This window comes from Takifugu flavidus, chromosome 16 (genome assembly GCF_003711565.1).
Source record: "Takifugu flavidus isolate HTHZ2018 chromosome 16, ASM371156v2, whole genome shotgun sequence".
NCBI classification, from domain to species: domain Eukaryota; kingdom Metazoa; phylum Chordata; class Actinopteri; order Tetraodontiformes; family Tetraodontidae; genus Takifugu; species Takifugu flavidus.
Genome location: NC_079535.1, coordinates 6,462,288 through 6,482,308, shown reverse-complemented (window position 1 = coordinate 6,482,308; position 20,021 = coordinate 6,462,288).

The window sequence follows — 20,021 nt, the reverse complement described above, 5'->3', positions numbered from 1 at the left end:
GTGTGGGTGGGGTGCATAGCGTGAGTGGCTCGCTGTGCCTCCTTCTCCTCCTGGGGACCAGATGGCGATGGAGTCGGCTGCTCCAAAACCAATGACATCATAGCTTAAAGACAATGAGGGAAAGATCCATAAACTCTCACGGGCCGTGTTGTGATCGTCTCTCAGAACTCGAACCCTCATTAATTGTACAGTTTTGCCAAAGCAGCTCAGGATATCAGCTAAAGCCAGATTTTACCCGCCTGACATGTTCTCCCAGTGAAACCAATGGGTGACATCATTAAGGTTCTGTCCAGGTTTCGTACATTAACCACATACGTCTTTTACGGCTGCTCATATTATTTGGTGAACTGTCGTAAAAACCAACAGAAACCTGAAAGCGGACCCAAAGGAACCTCTAAGGGTGGTAGAAGGTGGTAGAAACCACCTTCACAGGATCCTCCTGTCTTTGTTTTAAGTATTTTGGATGAAGATCTGGAGCCCACGGCTGAAAATATCCGATAACGCTGCTATTTTTGGCTCATTTATCCGCAGCATTCATTAGAAATGTTTGGTTTCACGGTGGAGGAGAACCCGTATCCTTCTGGGTCTGTTAGTCCACCGCTGCTCACTTACGTGCCATCGTTTTAACGTTGTTTTTCTGCCTCTGAAATGACAAAAGTTCAACGCAGATGGAATTAAATGATGCGTAAAAAACACAGATTTCATTTCGGATAAGTCAGAAAATGAATGGGACGTTATTCCCGTGCCCTCGGAGGGGACCGTAATGAAGGTTTTGCTTTTGTCACCGACGCGGCGACATTTGAAGCTAATTGAAGTTTAGGATGCTGTCGAATCTGCGGTGTCTGTGGTTTAAATGCAATAATTAATATCCCTCCGTGCTGATGTGGGTAATATGGAAGGTAAACAGGAATAATTACCGCCGCTGTGAGGAGAGAAGATACTACTGAGACGTCCAAAAGTCCAGTTTCTCTTCTAATGATGCTAACAGGGACCACGGCTCCATCTGCTGCTTTTTCTTGTGTTTCCTATGTTACCGATTAAAGATAAGAACAAAAGCCCATTTACTCTAAATGCAATTACAGCTCTCAGATTAGCGAGAAAACATAAATGTAATTATCTGTGAGATCATTACGCCACTGTTCAAGGACAGGATTTGCCATATTACCACGTCATTCAGGGCTCCCGACATTCCACAACACACAATTAAATCTCCTTATGCTGATTTCTGAGCTGGTGCCAGAAAACAAAAGAGCTGTGCTTTTCTGTGAGATCTAAAATTTTATAAGATGGTCGCAAATATTGTTTTTTCCCCCCAATCAATCAATAAATATAAAACACTCGGGTTGATTTATTAATCAGAATCAGAACAGCAAATATTTCTTCTTCATACTATTGAAAGCAGAAATATTTCGTCTCCACGGGCAGAAACAGCTGGCGGAGGCCCAGACAAACAGCTGCAGACAGGAAGTTCCATTAGAAACTCGACCACCACTTCGTTTTTTTCTCTTTTAAAGGCTCAAACTGTGTAATTATAGACCACGACCGCCCGCTCCGACATTCAAAAGCACACAAACGGAGTCTTTTTCGTGGGTTTGGACTGGTCCAATCTTTGCTGCTTTTGTGGCTTCAACGTCCGCGTCAGTGTGGCCACGTTCCTCCAATCATCTCCGGTTTCCGGTAGATTGCCAGTCAGCTCACGTGTAAAGGTCGTACGTGACGGTTAACAAGCGTCGTTGTTCTGGCCTGCAGCTCTGAGAGTTGCTAATTGAGCAACATCCTGCAGGAGACGTTCCTTCCTGTGACTAATGGAGCAGGTAGCTGCAGGTAGGGGCCGACGCAGGGAGAGACGCTTCAGCGTGGCCACGGCTAAATGTGACCAGTGATGGACGCCTCCTCAAACGGGAGCGCCCCAGCCCATCGCCTCACCTCCCTTCCCCGGCTGATGCGCGGCGCTACGGCCAATCAGCCGCTCACACAAAGGAGGAATTAATATATTCTCTGGCACAAATGTGCTCCCTTAATTGCGTCTGCGCCGTGCTTGTGTTCTCCACACCTCCGCTCTGTCTCACCTTTTTTTTCTCTCCCCTCTCTCTCTGCTGTCATCAGCCTCTTCAAGTGTGTGTTTTTCCTGTTATTCTTGCACATTTCACTCCGCTCCCCTTCCAATCATTCGGTCTTCATCAGGCGGCTATTGTGTGAGCTCAGGGGGAGAAGCGGGAGGATTGACGGCGGCCGGGTCCTTATTTGGCACCCTGTGCTGTAGGAACAAGGTTGTCAGCCTCAAATGATGCTCTCATAATCAGCACGTTGGAGCCGGCGCGCCATTCTGTGGATTTCTGTGGCTTCCCTTTTGGCCTGTCAATCTTTCTTTATCTCCCTCTGAATAGACATCTACTGTTTGCATCCTGGTGGTTTTGGTTTCCTTTGTGCTCTTCTCTCTTTTCCCTCCATTCCTGGCGTTCCCTCTATTGTTTGCCACTTCCACCTTCTTTAACACTCCCTCCAACACTGTATCTTCATCTCTCCTGGCACGCCGTCACGTTTCCGAAGCGCTCCGTCTCTCTGTGATGCCGCGTTTAGCTCGTCTCCCATCGTCGCTGTTGTGGCGGCGGCGTTCAATCTGCCAGTCAACGCCGTGGCAGAGACAGTCACTCAGCGCTTTGTTGAGAAAATAAAAGGAAGAAAAGAAAAGAAAAGAAAAAGAAGAGGAGAACAAGAAAAGAAAAGAAAAGAAAAGAAGTAGTAACGGGAAATGGCAGTCACATTCCAGGTTGTAACCAGTCCCAGGTGGTTTCCATGGCAGCGGGTCTGGGAGAAGCCGCGGCCTCTGCGTCTGTTCTGCAGGGATGGGGGGATCCCGGCGATATGATGCCAGCGTGGCTCAAGAGCTTCCACATCAAATATTAAAAGCATATTAGGACGTTTTAGGCTCTGCGATGAACTGTGTCGATCTTAAAAAATGACTTACTACAATATTTAAAACGGAAGAATGAATACTGCAGAGGACGCTATCTGCTGTAACCCTGCATGTGGAGCGCGTTCTCATATTTTACAGACACCAGGCAAACATGTGTGAAAGTGCAACCTTCTGTAGGAAACTAAGGAGACACAAGAACCTGGTTTGATTAAATAACAGCAATATTTCCTTGGTCCAGGTCACACGACCACCGAATAATTAAAACCGGATAATTAAATCCTAAATATATTCTTCTCTCTGTCATATTAAGAGAAAGCAGCTCCTTTGTTGTCACGTTTCCACTGGCACTTAAATGGTGTCAGGCGATTGTTGGAGGTCGCCAGAACAATTTGAAAATAAATGTAAAAGAGCATGAAAAGGTGTCAAACAAAAGAAGTTTGAGAACACATTAAAGGGAGAACATTGAAAATAGTCATAAAAGATGGAAGCGATGGATCTCAAGGCACGTTCCCCTTCTCTGGCCAGTTTGCCCAGTAAGGTTGCAGATAAATCTTCGTAACAATGGTTCTCCTACATGAGCCGGCAGCACAAACAGCCTCTTTATTAAAAATGCTCGACAGGTCTGGAAGCTAAAGGCCGATTAGGGCACAATAACGGGTCCCTGGTAGCTTGGACGCATGGCTGCTGCTGCGCTCTAATAAAGTACGAGCTAATTGGCTAATTACACTTAACAGAAACTGCTCACCAGTGCTTTGCTTATGGGCCTCATCTCAAAGGCATCACTGGGGTCACTCCTATGGAAGCTAGCTCCACGATGATCACATGACCGCTCAGTCACCACCTGACCACTCCGTAGTGGCTGCAGGACCACTGTGATTGGTCACAGCTAAGTGGCTAACTTACTAAAAGTGAGATTTGTTTCCCCTGAATGTCCCCCTTGACCCGCTTCCGTCTCTTTCTTCTGCTCATGATGCAGACGGAGAGCAAGAGAGTGGGCAGAAGCAGCTGACCCAACAGGAAGTCTTTGACAGGGAGCCTCCCAGCAGGTAGCAGGGGTGCAGGACTTTGACACAGAAACAGAGCGCGTAGTCATCCATCACCGTGGCAACCGCGCCTGTCAGGGAGGCAAGCGCTAGGGTACAAAACCAGCGCTGGGGCAGATGGGAAGGGAGAATGTGGCCCGAAGTTCTCTGCCTAAGGAGCCTCGGTCAGAGACAGGACAGCAGCCAGAATGTCACATGCACACGTGCACACGTGCACGCACGCACGCACGCACATACACGGGGAAAAGTGTGCATTGACCGATAGCCTTCCCTGTCCGTCTTTCCATAGTGCAGACCAACTGTCTGGAGGAAGTAGATAGAACACATTCATCATCACACACTCCTGTCTTGGAGACCTCTAAATGAGTGTGTGCTTAAGCAAGCGTACGTGTGTGTGTGTGTGTGTGTGTGTGTGTGTGTGTGTGTGTGTGTGTGTGTGTGTGGTAGCCCTCTGCTCCTCCCGTGTGAAGACAGAGGGAGCACCACGGTGGTGCGTTCGAGAGCTTCTCTTGCCTTCGTGTTTACCAGCACTCACAAGTCTTTGAGTGTGTGAAAACATCCAGACGAGGCCTGTTGACGGCGTGCGCCCGTGCGTGGAAGGTTGCTGATTAACGGCTCCTCCAAAGAGAGCGTCTTTGCCGTCTCTGTGTGTTTGACGCGAGTGTCGCCCAATCTCGCACGGCGCCGTCACACAATGCTCGAAGCTAATCAATAACAATCAGACGTATTCAAAGGTGGCCGGAGCTTTGAGCCTTTGCCCCCCCCCACACACACACACACACTCTGCCATTTTAATCAAAAAAAAAAATCCCATCAAACTCACAATTAAGGCTGATTACCATCATCGTCTTCGGCTTGTTGTCAGAAGATTAGGGCAACACAAACAAACCGTTAGCAGCCAGATTAGCGACAGAGCAAACAACGCGGCGTTGTGATGCTATGTTCATTTTGATAACTGCCTCTGATATCGTCTGTGGCGTTCAGACACGGTCCCTCAGTGGCAAAATTGTCAGCAATTGTCAACTGCTGTTGCCCTGTCAACCGTCGTTGCCCCCGGGGGCCAAAACGGCGGAGTAATTCTTCAGTGATTGTATTTTATTTACACGCGGCACACAGGGAAGAGCTTCCATTTCCCACAAATGACTCCTCCGCCGGATCCGTTTCACCGTGTCAGTTTTGCAGGAGTCGACCGCTTCATTTAATTTATACGATATTGTTTTTTTACAGTGTAAACCCCGGTGCTTAGAGTTGACAGAAGATTAAAACCTAACTCAGTTTGGAGCCTCGGGGGGAGGGAAGAGGCAATTATGAGAGCCTCTTGTTTCTTCTTAAATTCCCGGAGAGCAATCGACAGTCACCTGATCCTCTGTGATCACCTGAGGTATTACTGGGGGGGAGGGGATCTTCCTCACCTTTGACATTATAAGAAAGCAAAATCTTCTGAATACAATAAATCCCTTCTCCAATAATCTGTCACCAGACTGGAAGAGATCTTTGATTTCTGCCATTTATTGGTTGTGACGGAGCAGCGGATGAAGCTGAGATGATTCCAGACTTGTGGGAATAATCTCAGGGCGGCGCCCTCTGATCGATGAACTCGTCAATACACGAGGCTGGCTGTATGTGTGTGTGTGTGTGTCTGTGTGTGTGTGTGAGATGTAGACAGTTATAAGTTGATTTTAGTGATTTCCTTTTCACAGGTTTGCTCGCCAAGATCAGCTGATTAGTTCTTCCACCATCATCACCCAACAGAACTCTTCCACCAGAATCGCTCGCTTCCGGAATCCCGTCCGTACCACTAAATGGGCTGCGCCTCATCTGGCCACGCCTCCTCACATGGCACCGGAGCGTGTGTGTATATATATATATACAGTAAGTGCCAAACAGACTCCAGCAGCAGAGGCGCTCTTATCTGCGGCCCTCTAGTCCATTAAAGCTCTTAAACCATCAACTCCACAGACGCCGCCGTGGCGGCTCCATTACCGGAGCGCGAGGGCATCGCGGCTACATCGCAGTAATCGCAGCAGCTTGTCACTCCAGCTGTTTGAGCGATGCTCCCTTGAGTGTGTGAAGCTTGTGTGGAGAAACGCGCCGGCCCAAACGGCTCGAGTGCGTACGATTGCTCAGGAATGACCCCACAGAGGTTCCACAGGGACGCTTGAGGACGCCGAAGAACCTCCAGACTCCCATTGTTGCAGCTAACTAGCTCAGAATGCTACTCTGTCTCGTATCCCCTCACATCTTCGTTATTACAGCCCCAGCTGAAGCACCAAAAGGATGTTGGACTCATTGCTAAAAGCTTCTGAGTGTCTGGACTTAAAGATCTGAGGTGTAAAGAGTCAAAGAGGAGAAGAACGTCTGCAGGCATCCTTGCAGTCCCCTGGATGGCAGGACGGATGTCCCAGAGGTAAACCTTCAGATCCAGATATCCCAGCAGATCCAAATGCGACTGAGCCTCTCCAGAAAGTTCCCGAATATTAATAATCCAGAGGCAGATCACACAAAATCCGCTGGATTCCTTCAAGAACAATCCTCTCACATCACCCGGTTTAAGCTTGGGAGCCGCCCACTTTCTGGAGTTTTCGTTTAACGAAGCAGCAAAATTACGAACTTCCAGGTTTGATCCAGCGAGCACATGTGGCTCCGTCTAAAAATAGGCAGCTATTAGCACCTGAGTCTAGAGAGAGAGAACAGCAGACAGATTCCTCGTATACGTTTACACGCTTGGGCACTAATGCTGATCCTGCTAGAACACGAGGGGCCAGACAGAAGATCTATGCAGTGTTGCTCAGTGTTGCTGAGGTCACCCGTTCAGCACCGGTCAAAGCGATGGGCTCCATTTCTGCCTCGTATGGCTCTGAACACCAACAAGCCTTAAAGGAGGTCATTAGCCTGTCTGCTAGCTGCTAATGGCAAATCTGACAGCTATAGCTTTGCATTTAGACAGAGAACTGACTTTTAATTGAACAAATCTGCACTAAATGATGAGAAATTAAAGCAAAGCCACGTTTGGCATGATCTGGGGGGGGGGGGGGGGGGGGGGGGGGGGGTCAACAGAAGCACAAACATTCATTCATGCCAACTGGGAAGATGAATAAATGAATACCCGGCAAAGATGATTACCATACAGCGTGTGGGTAAATAGTGATTAAACCCCGAGCATGTGAAACCGGAATAAATAGCCTCCGTCTGTAAATAAAATCGGACGAGAGGCACCGTTGTTGCTGATGGTTGCAGTATTTTCTTGCCCTACATTTGACCAAAGTCAGTAACCGGATTATCTTTTCCAATCAAAATTGGAAAATCTGGCGTCCAGCGGCCTCGCTCATTTCCTGACCCATTTTGAGGGGGGGTTTGTTTGGCAGAGGGGCGCCGCACCGCCCGCCGCTCCAGCAGACAGGTGCTCCACGTGCACGGCGCTGATGGATGGACGTGGTTACTGCCAGGCAGCCGCGGTGTTTCTGCTGAAACAACAAATCCCGTCCTGTCATTATTCCTGCGCATAGTAAAGCAGCCGTCCACACAGAAGAGCGCAGCCGCCGTCTACCTGACTAATATTCTCATTTATACGTCCTGGAAGGAATATAGCAGGGCGCCATCTGTGAGCGGCGGCTTCCACTGCTGCAAGACGCTGACGCCAAATGAGCAGCACAGCTATAAATACTGCACGCCATGCAGGGACGAGGCGCCGCCGACTGGACAAAGAAGCTAATGAGATTGATTGATTGGATGCTCTTGTTTTTAATCGCCTTAATGAAGAATTAATACCGCCGCTGAATATTTGTGGGTGTGATAATAAGTTAGCGTTGCGCCATTACACCAAAGGATATGTGACTGGTGGATGAGCCTGTTGTCAGCTACCTGCTGGGCATCAAAACGCCGCTAACAACGTTGCTTTTATTAGCGTGGAGGTCACACTTCTGGCGGCACGGAGCTAATTAGCCTGGAGCGCCGCGCGCGCAGCGCTCCAATTATTAGCTGATGTGGCCTTTTCCAGAGCAGCACAGACGTTCTCCTGGCTGCTGCCTGAGCGCTGCTCCGTCTGAGCGGCGGTGACAGGCCGGCCGTCGGCGGAACATCGGCCGCACGGTGATTGATGGTTCCCAGGTGCTGAGTGGAACAGGCACATTTCAAATCTGTCTGCGACGCCAGATCGGGGGACTGACAGCGGCGGTTGCCTTGCACGCTAAAACCCTTTATAAGGAATAAAGTAAAATGTTATTTGGCTCAAATGTTTCCCTTAGTCGGGGGATAAAAGGTCAGTTCTGAATGACAACAGGCTCCCTCTTTTAGCGATGCAGCACCAGCTGCTCTGACATCTGTCTGCTGATCCTGGACCAGCAGAAAGCATCTCCCTTCATAAAAGAAGACACCAGTTACTGGTTGAACCCTTTTCAAATCACTTGTTGTGATTCTTCTTTGGGAGATCAAACTAATTAATGAGTGCACCATTTAGATGCAGCACGCTTGAGCAAATGATTGAGTTTGATCTCTCACTAAACCCCCCGAAACGCTCCGCTCGCGTCTCTTTTCGGAGGAAACGGAAACAACGGGCAGGTCGTGGACCTCACGAATGCTCTCCCTGTGTCCTCATTTATGAAGAATTCCATCCGTAAACGCTGATACCGTGCTGCATCCTGCTGACCGATATATGACACAAGCCCTTTTAAGGCCAAAGCTTTGTTAGTTTTCCCCTCTCTTCTCTGTCTTCCCCTCTGTAGGTCAACTCATTCATCTCCGGTCCTGCTGAGCCGTCAGTGCAGGCCGCGGCTCAATCGATCAGGGGGTCCTCCTGGCCTCTGTGTGTGTGTGTGTGTGTGTGTGTGTGTGTATGCGCCCCCCCCCTGCACACACGCGTGTATGAGAGGTCCGACTGGAGCGCTTTTATTTGCGACGGCCTTTGCCTTCACCGTCTCCTTCCTCTCTGGGCTCATATCTATGCTTCTCACCTGCATTTATGCAGCCTCCAATCCTCCTGCCTCCTAATCCCTCCCAATCCCTTCAGATGTTCCTCGTCCTTCCGCCGCTCTTCGCTCTCCTCCTGACCCCCGTACCTAAATCTACCTCATCTGCCTCTCTTTAAATCCCTCTCCTCTCCCGCCAGGAGCCGGAGAGCTGACAGCTTTATAGCTCGGCCGTATCTGCTCTGCGATTGCCCTTCGTTTCCCGCGGTGACACCTAATTAGTCAGTTGTCACGAGAGGCGTTTGGGGTGTCGCAGGAGGCACAATGTGGCAGGCGCGTTTCACAGATAACGGGCGGCTGTTGTTGGAGAGGCGGCGAGGATGCCCACGCAGAGCGGAAGGCTGGAGAGCAGGCGCGGAGGAGGAGGGGAGCATCGGCGACAGGCGGATTAAGGTGCGGAGGGGGGGGGGCAGAGAGGCAGGTGTGATGTGGAGGAGATGAAACAGGAGCAGGAGACGGAGGAGAGGAGGGTCGGCTTCTGCGGCGCCGCAGTCAAGTTCTCGGGTGAGACTCTCGCAGGTCCCCCAGCACCAGCTAATAAAATCTGCCATCATCTCGGTGTCAGGGAGATGGCCTTAAATAGATCCCCCCCCCCCCCCCCCCCCCCAACACACACTCGCCGTGTGATCTAGGAACAAACGGGAGCAGCAAATTCAAGCGAAAGATCACACGGAATGCTGGAACTAGCGGCGTCTCAGTCACCCTTTAGCTGACACTTCCGGCGCTCTGCATGTCAACGTGCGTGCGTGAGCGTGTTTTAGGCGTGCGCACGTGCATTAGCATGCATGCGAGAGCGAAGACACTTGACAGCAGCTGCTTCCTTCTGCTTCGTATTGATAAAGCCTGAATGGCGATAATTGGGCTGGCGGCGGCGGCGGCTAATAGCTGCTGCGGGCAGAGATGCTACTGTAGGCGAGTTAGATTCTCCGTTGGAAAAAGTTATTGAAGACCTTTGACTTGAAGTATCGGCGGCACAAATGCACTAATTACACAGAAGCCGTGTAACGCTCACACGTGCTGGTCTGACGGAGGAGACGAAGCCCTTCAGGCTGTCACAGCTGCACGTGAAGTCGTGCTAATAGCGTCATATGGAATGAGTAATTAGGGATGCTAGCACGCTCGTGCCTGTGTCATTTTACCCTCAATCAATCAGAGCAGATGCCGACGGAGGAGCTGCATCTCTGGACAGTGAAGCTCCGTTAAAGGATGGACAGGAACCACGAGTCAAGTTTCAAAAAGAGCCCACGTGTTTCATTTTTCAGGGATTTTTAACCCCCCCACCCCCCAAAATATGCACATGAGACTGTCTAGAGACCATTCGGGGGAGACACTTCCTGTCACATGACCGACCATCGTCACTCCGGGATGTTCAGTACATGTTGCGAAGAGACTTACTGCGTTGAGGTCCAACATAAAGCGGCATAAGGCTGAGTTTTGTCCATTTAAAGTGTTTGTGCTGCTCCTGTCGCCGTGGGTTACTGAAACTCATCATCAACAATATAAATGTCAAATTTAACTGAAGTGAATGGAATTATGATGGTATTCTCTGATAGCGCTTCATCTTAAACATCCCCCAAAGGTTGAAAACGCAGGCTACAGAGTCGAGCCTGTGTGAGATCTGGCCAACATTCATTTTCAAACAGATCGATGCTGGATCCAGCACCTCCTCCTGGACCCCTGCTCCCGAGCGGCTCTGCTATCCAGGGCTGAATGGAGGATGAGCGGCTTGTCCAGCTCACTAAAGCTCCACGGAGTCTCAAGTGGATGATCAAACACGCTGACGTTCCTCGGCAACCCCCCCAGAAGGTCTCTGGTGAATCTTTGAACACATGAAACCACATTACAAACCCCATCAAGTGGTCCACAGGGACCGACTGTCTCCATGTGAGACGACTGTGCGTCTGCGAAAGACACCGGGTTAAACAGGAAATGCGCGGCTGTTATTTGACCGATCGGCGCCGGCCTCGGCAGCTCTTACGATTCGAAGATTTAAACCACGTAGGGCGACCTGTGCGGGGCGTTTGACAGCTAAATCCACTATTTCATGGCTGATGGGAAGATGTGGAAGCCTTTCCCCGACATAGCAGCGAGCAGATCACGACTCCAGAGGCAGATGGCTCGAAGCGAGCAGATAGCGGGCTGTCTGGGGTCTGCTGGAGACAAAATGACGCGTCTTCGGCTTGGTTTTGACAACACATGCTGCAAAACAGGCACGGAAACACCTTCCTGAAAACACCAGATGTACCCAGCAACGGGTCTTTCCAATGACGCCAACGCTAATGCTAAGCTCATTTAGCCTGACAGCGACACAACTCATCATTTCCATTTAACACAAAGGCAAACCTGCCTAATTTTCTGCTGATCGTTGCTCACTCTTTTGTGTTGCTACAAGGCTGGAAACATGGAGATAGTTATCAGACCACTGTTATTTTTAAAGAAAATATTGGCAGCAAATGACAGAATGTTCAGCTTCCTGATATTCTCACAACAGCTTTAGCATTTATGCTAGCTCTTTGATCCATTTTTAGATGCTAATGGCCATGACCTGCAAAATGGTCCTTAGGCCTCTGCTATTGCCCCATGTTTGGTGACAGAGTCCATAAAGCAGAAGTTATCTTCGCTGCAGATGGTGCGTTTGGAGGATTGATGATGATAGCGGCCATGAATTTTCCTGTTTATGGCTCTTTTAAATTTTGATTCGTGTGTGCTATTCTGGAACATCCAGGAGGAAAAAGGAAAGTACGCTAATGACTAGCGCGCACACACACACACACACACACACACACCACACACACACACACACACAGCTGTTTCCTCACCCTCTCCTTTTAACTTGTCCACACTGTAATTCTCAGTCCTCCTACCCCTTTTCTTGCCTTCCTTCCCTTCCTCTTCTATCGCTGTGGGAGGTTATGAATATGGATGCAGGCTGCAGCATCGGGGAGAGGAATAGGCTGGGGTACACACACACACACACACACACACACACACACCACACACACACACACACACACACACACACACACACACACACTTTTGCCTCTTAATGCCCATTTTCCTGTGTTCTGCCTCCAGACAGCATAAATCTGTGACTTCAGCATTTTGATGTTTTTGTGTCTGTTGCGTGTCACCACAGACATTGTAGCCATTTCTGCCATTTACCTGCCCCCCCCCCCCCCCTCCCAACAGTTCCAGGCCATATATGTGGTGTTCAACACTGGGGCTCTAAATCATGTTTCACAGGTTGTGAATCAATAATAAGTCAATAATTTCACGTAAAAAAGAGGTGTTTTCTGGAAATAGATGGGAGTGTGAGTGTGTGTCTTTGGCAGGAGCAACAGTCGCCTGTCTGCCTCCGTAATGTTGCTCATGTGCCGCTCAGATCCAGGCGGCTCCTGATTGAAAATTACCTTGAAATGTCAACCTGTGCGTCGGCAGCTGCTGCCTGTCTGACTGCAGATCGGCGCAAACATTAGAACCACGTTTTTATTCCAAAAAGCAGCTGAGATCTGCGAGGCTGACCTGCCAAAAGTGCCTCCGCGGGGTGACGGTGGAGGCCCCCGATCTGCCCGACGTTCATTGTAGTTGCATCACCGCTGGGTCGCACATGGATCGGAGGAGTTTGGACGTAAGTGACGGAAGAATAAAGCACATCAAAAAATAGGAATTCAGGAAAATTGCAAATAGTCTCATAAATATTGCGTCAGCGGCTGAGACGACTGACAAAGTTGTGAGCGGATAGCGCTGAACCGCAGGATGAAACAAGCTGAAATAAACCCGAGATTAGGTATTTATGTCATCACGCCTGCGCGTCTCTGCAGCAGCACTGATGGAACCTGGAACCTGACGCAGATCCAGAGGATTCTGCAGGACCCTCCGGTTTAGCTGAGGCTTTGGGCAGCAGCTGTTGATCCAGTCAGCCTGGAAATCAGTGTGAAATGATACCAGCCCATAACCCCCCCAATGAAGGTTTACAATACAATGAGAGAGAGAGAGAGAGAGACAGAGAGAGAGAGAGAGAGGAGAGAGAGAGAGAGAAAGAGACAGACAGAGAGAGAGAGAGAGAAAGAGACAGACAGAGAGAGAGAGAGAGAGAAAGAGACAGACAGAGAGAGAGAGAGAGAGAGAGTAAAAATCTGCTCAGGCCTTTGAATTCTGCTCCTGATTGTGTTCATTTTACCGCCTCCCGGTATCCCGGTCTTCTTCTCTGGCGTTCCAGCCAAACCGGAGCCAACATCTTCATCTTCTTCTCAAAGCCGATAACACTCACGGCCGAGCAGCACGGCCAACTTCCTGCCAATCACACTGGCAGCCCATCTAACGCGATTGGCTCGCCGCTAAGATGGCCGCGGCGGTTCTAAACTTTGAGGAGGACACGATTTGGACATCTGTTATTGTCAATGGGACGGGGGGGCTGAGGGGGGGCAGAACCGTCTTCCCTCCACGAATCTGCGTGCAAATCGGTTCATCAGCTCTGTCGTAGTTTCACCCTCTCGTGACGGATTCCCGCTGATTCTCCCGGGCTTTTCCACGCCCGCTGACTCTCATCCTCGGCTTTTATTAGTGTGACTGAGGCAGAGGAGCAAAAGGAGGGAGGAACAACAGTTCCTGACAGGGAACCCTGGTTCTCGACGCTCCTCGACAGTAAAAACAAGGGAGGCAGCGCTGTTGCTGTTGCTGTTGCTGTGACGGAGAAATGAGAATCAAATCTATTGTTTTCTGCACCTGACTGGTGCCGATGAGCCTGGGAGCAGCAGCGCTGACAGAACTGGGCCGACTGAAGGCTGGGGAAATAACACTTCTTGGGAAGTCTGCAAAGAGCTCCGAAACGAGCGGGCGGAAAAGAATGCTGTGAAAGCGCCGCGCCGCTCAGATCCCAACAGAGGCGCTCGTGAATTTACAAAGGTGGCGTTTGTGCTCCGAAAGCTCCTGTCGGGAACCTCACGGTGGAGATGCAGATGGGTTATTTGGGGCGGGGCGGTCGCTCCTCAACGATGGAGAAATTAAATTCCCAATTAACCTCTTGGAAAACCTTGATATATACGATTATGTGATATTATACATGGGCTGCTAGCATCATTCGCTCCTGCTGCATTCAAAATCGGAATATTATTTGCTTTTTTGAGGGTGAAATAAGCTTCTAGAAGTTTATGTTTAAGACGGTTTGCCTTTAAAACTGCTATTCTTGTCTTCTGGATGTTCTGGTAGCGGACAGACACGCGATACTTTCATGATGACTTCCATCAAAAAACGCAGCACGGAAGGACGCGGCGGGATGACATAATCTCTGGGAACGGTGGGAGGTGGGGAGATTTATCGGGACTCTCAGCGGGTCGAGCAGATGACGGGCAGATGGAGCCGGGCTCGCCGGCCTGCTGACCAGCTGGCGCGCTGCTGCGGGGATGCCGCGCTCTCCCTCCGCAGGGCCGCTAATCCTCTCCTACCACTTCCAGTCACAAGCCGTGACCCCGTCCTCACGCGCTGGCCCGAAAGTCTCCGGCTCGTGACAACACAGCGATTCCTCACAGAGAAGTGTCATAGCTGCGGCGGGTGGGGAAGGGGGGGGGGGGGGGTGAAGGTGTGGAAATACAGGCTAGCAGAAGGTTGGTGCTTCGGGCTCACCTGGGATTTGCTCAGTGAGATGTGGGCTGACACGAGTGGCCTCCTGCCGCGTCGACACCGAGCTCCTGCAGCTTCAGAGCAACGCGTCGGCCCCCGCCTGGGCTCCGCGTTCCTCCCCCTGCTCTTAACAACATGCTTCACCACCACAGTTCACCTCCGTAGTTCCTAAAACCACCTAAAATGTTGCTCTTAATTGTCCTCTTAGCAGAGGCGCTGCTCATGACTGCACGGTGGCTCGTTAAAGCCAAATTGAGGTGGTGTCTGGGGAGTCTGGAGGCCAAAATAATGAACTTGAATCACAGCAGGTTTGTTATGGAGGACCAGCGTTCCTGGGCTCCGTGTTGGAAGTGTTGCCGTGACGGTTTTGGATGGATGTTAAGCACCAAAGTAGCATCCGCAACAAACGACTGAACCCGGCTTTTACCTCCCTTCTGAGAGGGTTTAATGTTGTGGCTGACTAGGAAATGTGCACAGGTGACACGTTAATGGGTAACGTAGCTGTAGAAGAGGGGACAAGAAGACTGAAGAAGAAATAAAGCACTCAGGGAAGCGGCTGCACTCTCAGAGTTGATGAACGTCTCCACGTACCTGGAAGGTGACAGAGCCGTATCTCATGCAAGTGCACGCCGGGAAATTCTTGCAAAGTAAACGCAACCCAGAGATTTGTGGCATCTATTTTGGGGGCCAGTAAAATTTGTTTGGCTGAAGCGATAACTCAGCCCAAAGCAAGGTCCTGCTTTAGGTGCCCGACACTGAAGTCGCTGCCCGTTTTCTAATGTGTGTCGTAAATTAGCGATAAATCCTCCTTCTCCCTTTGTCTTCTGCCACGCTCACATCATTTTCTCTCCTCATCCACCTCACTCTGGTTACAGTACACTCTCAGGGTGGTAGCATCATTAGCATCATTAGCATCATTAGCACAAAGGGGTGTTAAGGGGTCTAACCATCAAATCCAATTAGCCATCGTACCTAAATGCATCCTGATGCTAAACGAACAAAATGAGCTGTTTTAGCTAACATCCGAGAATGGAGTATTTTATAATAAAATGTCCAATTTACCAACCTAAAGTTGTTTCCTGCGTGCATTACAGCACGCTTTTCTTTGTCTGCTGTGCCAGATGGAGATGACGATTTTTTTCAAAACAGATCAGAGAAAGTCATGAGACTTTTAGACTGTTTCCATCCCCGTCTCTCAGTAAGCGGGAGGCTGCTGCCTCCAAAATTAATGCTAATTAAGAGACCTATGACATTCGATGTATGTCATGACATGGATTCATCTACTTTTCTGTGTTTTTTGCACTAATTTCAGTAAGATTTCAGTAAAAAGAAGCGTAGATTTTTGGGTGCCGTTTTTGTCATCCGGCTCACAGTCAATACCGCTGACGAGGGCCAATCAACAAAACGATTAGCACGTCTGATCAAGTCGCGGCGCTACTGTAACGCTAATGAGACGAGGGTGGAAACTTGTTAGCCACAAGCTCCTGTCGCTGAAAGCAAGGGGGGACGCGACTGGGAGGGACGCGTCGGGCGACCAGTCTCGTCCAGCCGACCGTGAATGACGAGCCATCAGCGCGGGCCCGGAGACTGACAGCTGCACGTTCTAATTTTAGACATTAATGATGTCGATGTGCATCCACACATTCAAAGACAGTCAGTTGAAAACACCCAAGGGGCTCCGGCGGTCCGGTGCCAGCCACTCATTAGTTTCTCTGGTAACAGCTAATATGTCCCAGGCACGGACTCTGAGGGGACAAACAAACCCTGTCAGCTGGGAATAATTCAGTGCCTTTATGGATAAAAAGTCTGCTAGCTTGGCTCAGAAAAAGCCTCTTTCCTGATAAATATTGGGTCACTCCGGTCGGGTCCTTGATGCAGACGCGAGGCCTCGGAGGGGAAATTAAGGACGGTTTCTGATCCGCCAGTTCAGGCTAATCGTGGTTAAATCACGAAATTCAATAGAGACGTTTAGGATTGATGGTTGTGTACAATTCTTTATAAAAATGAACAGGAATGGGGATAATGCTCGCCAGCTGCGGGCCTGGTACGGCCCCTCTGAAGCAGCTTCTCTGGAGCGGCTGCATCTATAATTCACCGGGAGCAAATACCGTCTCAAGGGCAAAAACTCCGCCGCCTTACCTTCAACAACAGCAAAAGGCGAACTTGTACAACTCAATTTATAGAGTTCGCACAGGCACGGCACCGTTCACCTTCAAGGTAGAGAGAGCCTGAATAAAGGGGTGCTCAACCATGGCAGCGCGCACCTCCGCCCATGAAGAACCCCATCTTAATTCATAACACAAGCGAACAAAAATGCACTTCTATTAAATTGGAAATGGCATCGCGGAAAAAACAAAATCACACTTTGCCACGAGCCAGGAGAGAGATTAGGGAAACTAAGAGAGGAAGACGGCAGGACAATTTAATTGAAATCTCTCAGGGAATTGGACGGCAAAATAGGAACGTGAGGGAGAGGGGGAGGGGACACAAGTAATGGGGGGGGGGGGGGTATTACAATTTCACAGTTTTCAGACGTTTTCCAGCCGGTTCAAAGGAAAAGGCCGCGCGGACTCCTGCAGGATTAATGCGCCGCCATTTGTGATTGATTCTCAATCATTCATTAAAAGTTAGCATGCTCCGAGGCACAAGGCTGTGATTGAGAAACAGTTCTCACTGTGGCCACCTCCGCTCCTGCTTTAGGCTCACTTGGCCATTCTGTTTCATTATTTAGTTTTTAATTAAAGCACCTGCAGTCCTGGGCCGCTGTGCATTCACCGAAGTTGTTCTGCACAACAGCTCATTGGAGCGGCGAGCTGGCTCCTCTGCAGCCGCGTTGTTTCTGTAGCGCTCAGCTGAGCCGCGGCCCCCTGACACTGTCACCCACCAATCAGGCTCTCAAATCTTCCATCAGACACACCCGCAGTGGGAGCATTTATGAAGATATGCAGCATTTTGATTCTTTATTTGCTATAGATGATTGAACGCAGGCAAAAATGTTCCTTCATTACTCTAGAATAGAAGAGATCATCCTCATCTCCCCTGGGAACTGATGGAAACCAGGGCTGAAAACACCATGACAGGCTAAAAGGAGTCAAAATGGTTCATTATTGCAGATAGATTAGCGCCGGAATACTGTGTTTAACTTTTCCGCCATAAAATAATTGATTATAACGTAGCTGCCGAGGAATACCAGCGAATCATATAGTTATATAAACAAAGATACAGAAGCTAATATTCTCGTGATTACACACTTGTGCTGCCACAGCGAGCTGATATGGATGAAGTAGCTGCTTATCTATGGAAACGGACAAATCGGGGTTGGTCCAAGCTACTGCGAGGGTTAATCCTCGTCCAGCTGTCACAGGCATTTACTGACATCCACAAACTACTTTAATCACTGGGGTTTTTTTGCATTTTTGTCCCGTCGTGGCGACGCAATTTGCTGTGTCGTCACGTCGCCTTATTAATGAACCTCCAGCAAGGACCTGAGCAAACGACAGTCGGCAGGAAATGAGGTGGGCGTGACTGCTGACAGGTGAGAAGGTCGCGCTCCGTCCTCGGCGCCTGCTAATGATGTCGCTGATTGCCAGAATAAAGTTGGCTGCAGAGAGTGCTGACGCGGGGTAAAACACAAAAAAAACCCAGAACACAAACAAACCTTCCACATCTGTCTAATTTCATACTGACATTCACTTCTCACTCCCACCCTCGATGATCAGTAATATGTGAGTGTTTGTTCAAAACGTGGCAAACGTGTCTGTGATTGCAAAGGTAGACTTCAATTTATGCACCCGGCTGCAGCTCTGCACCTCCACCAGTCCATCATCCCATCTCTGAGTCAGGGTCACGGGGAGGGGGGGGTCTGCAGTGATGGGGGGGAGGTCACAGGCACCCCCTTCACTAACGTCTGAGGGCAATTAGAGGTCTCTAATGGAGCTAACGTGCATGTTTTGGGAGTGTGGGAGGAAACTGGAGGAGCAACCCGCACAGGCCCGTCATGCAAATGAGCTGGAATCAAGTCCTTTTCTCCACGTGTGCACCGCCCCCCCCCCACTGCAGAACCTCACTAATTATTGTCTTTACTATCAATCATCTGTGACTGACGATGAGAGGTTGGAATTTAAGAATATCTGCAGTGTTCTGAGGTACATTTGTGGCAAATCAACCACAAATGTAATGGCAATTAGTGAAAATTCTAGTTAAAATATATAAATTAATATGAAATAAGACCTTCTTGCACACAAAAGTGCCAAATAATATATAAAATAAGGAAAAAACACCCTCACAAAATGATGCAGAGAAGGTGCCCAGAACTGAACAAAAGCTTCTTTAGCTAATCGGACAGATAATTCCAGCGTCCACACATCATTTCCATTTCCACAGGCTCCCCTCGCACCGTTGGCCGACTGCTCAATTCTGAGGCAAATCATTCGTTTAAAAAACAAAAAACGCCACCCAGGATTCCTCCACCATCACAAAACGGAAGCCAGAAGTTCAAAGAAACAGGAAGCTCAATCCGACGCCGCGATCTGCCGTTAGAAATCAGAAGAAAAGGATGTGATGTCATTAATCAACATGCTGCTTGGTGCGAGAAGGGAAGCCAGAAAAGCTTCAAGTCCTCAGTAACAGCACGCACAAATAGCCCTCTGGCTATGTTCTTGATTAGAAATCTTGCTGAAGAGAGTGTTTTTAATCATATGTGCACACACACATTTATCTAGCTGGGATGTCTGTTGCTCACAGGCTCCCGCTCTCAGGTAGCGCCTGCCTGCCAGCCCCCCCGCAGAGCCCTGCTGGGCTGCGCTGAAAGTCTAAATAAGAGCACTCAGAGATGAGGACGGCCGCAAACTGAATTCCTGAGCTGCTAACAGGAGTTGGCTCGTTGTGCGTGAAGAACAACAGGATTTACGGAGCGCCGGAGCTCCGTAATGACTCACTTTGATGGGTGCAGAGGAGCAGCAGCCCAGTGGAAGGGAGGATTGCACAGAAACACCGAGGCAATCAAGAATTCTTGAATTTTTGCAGCCTCGCCCTTCCCGGGGTTGATCCAAACTGACTCAGAGGATAAACACCAGGTTTCTACGTGTGGCTGCTCTCCGGCGAGACTCAGATCCTCCGGAATGAAGCGTCATCGGGGGAGCTGTGCTGAGTCAGCCTCCAAACAGCCACCAGGTTTCCAGTGGTTTCATCATTTCAGTGACCTTCATTAATTCAGTTTCAAAATTAAGAAGTTTCAGACTAATTTAATCTGACTTAAGGTGAAACGAGGCTCATCTCTGGTTTATAATGACAGTCAATTTAAAAAAAACAAACTTCACTTCTTCACAGACCTTCAACGCACCCTCTTTTTCACAACCTTGAGGGATTTAAGTGACTTTATTCTCGAAAATTGGTCCAAACTTTGCACTCAGGTCCAGGTTATAATCCAGTTTAATATTTAAGGGGTAATATCTTAGTAGGAGAACCAGCCAAACGCCA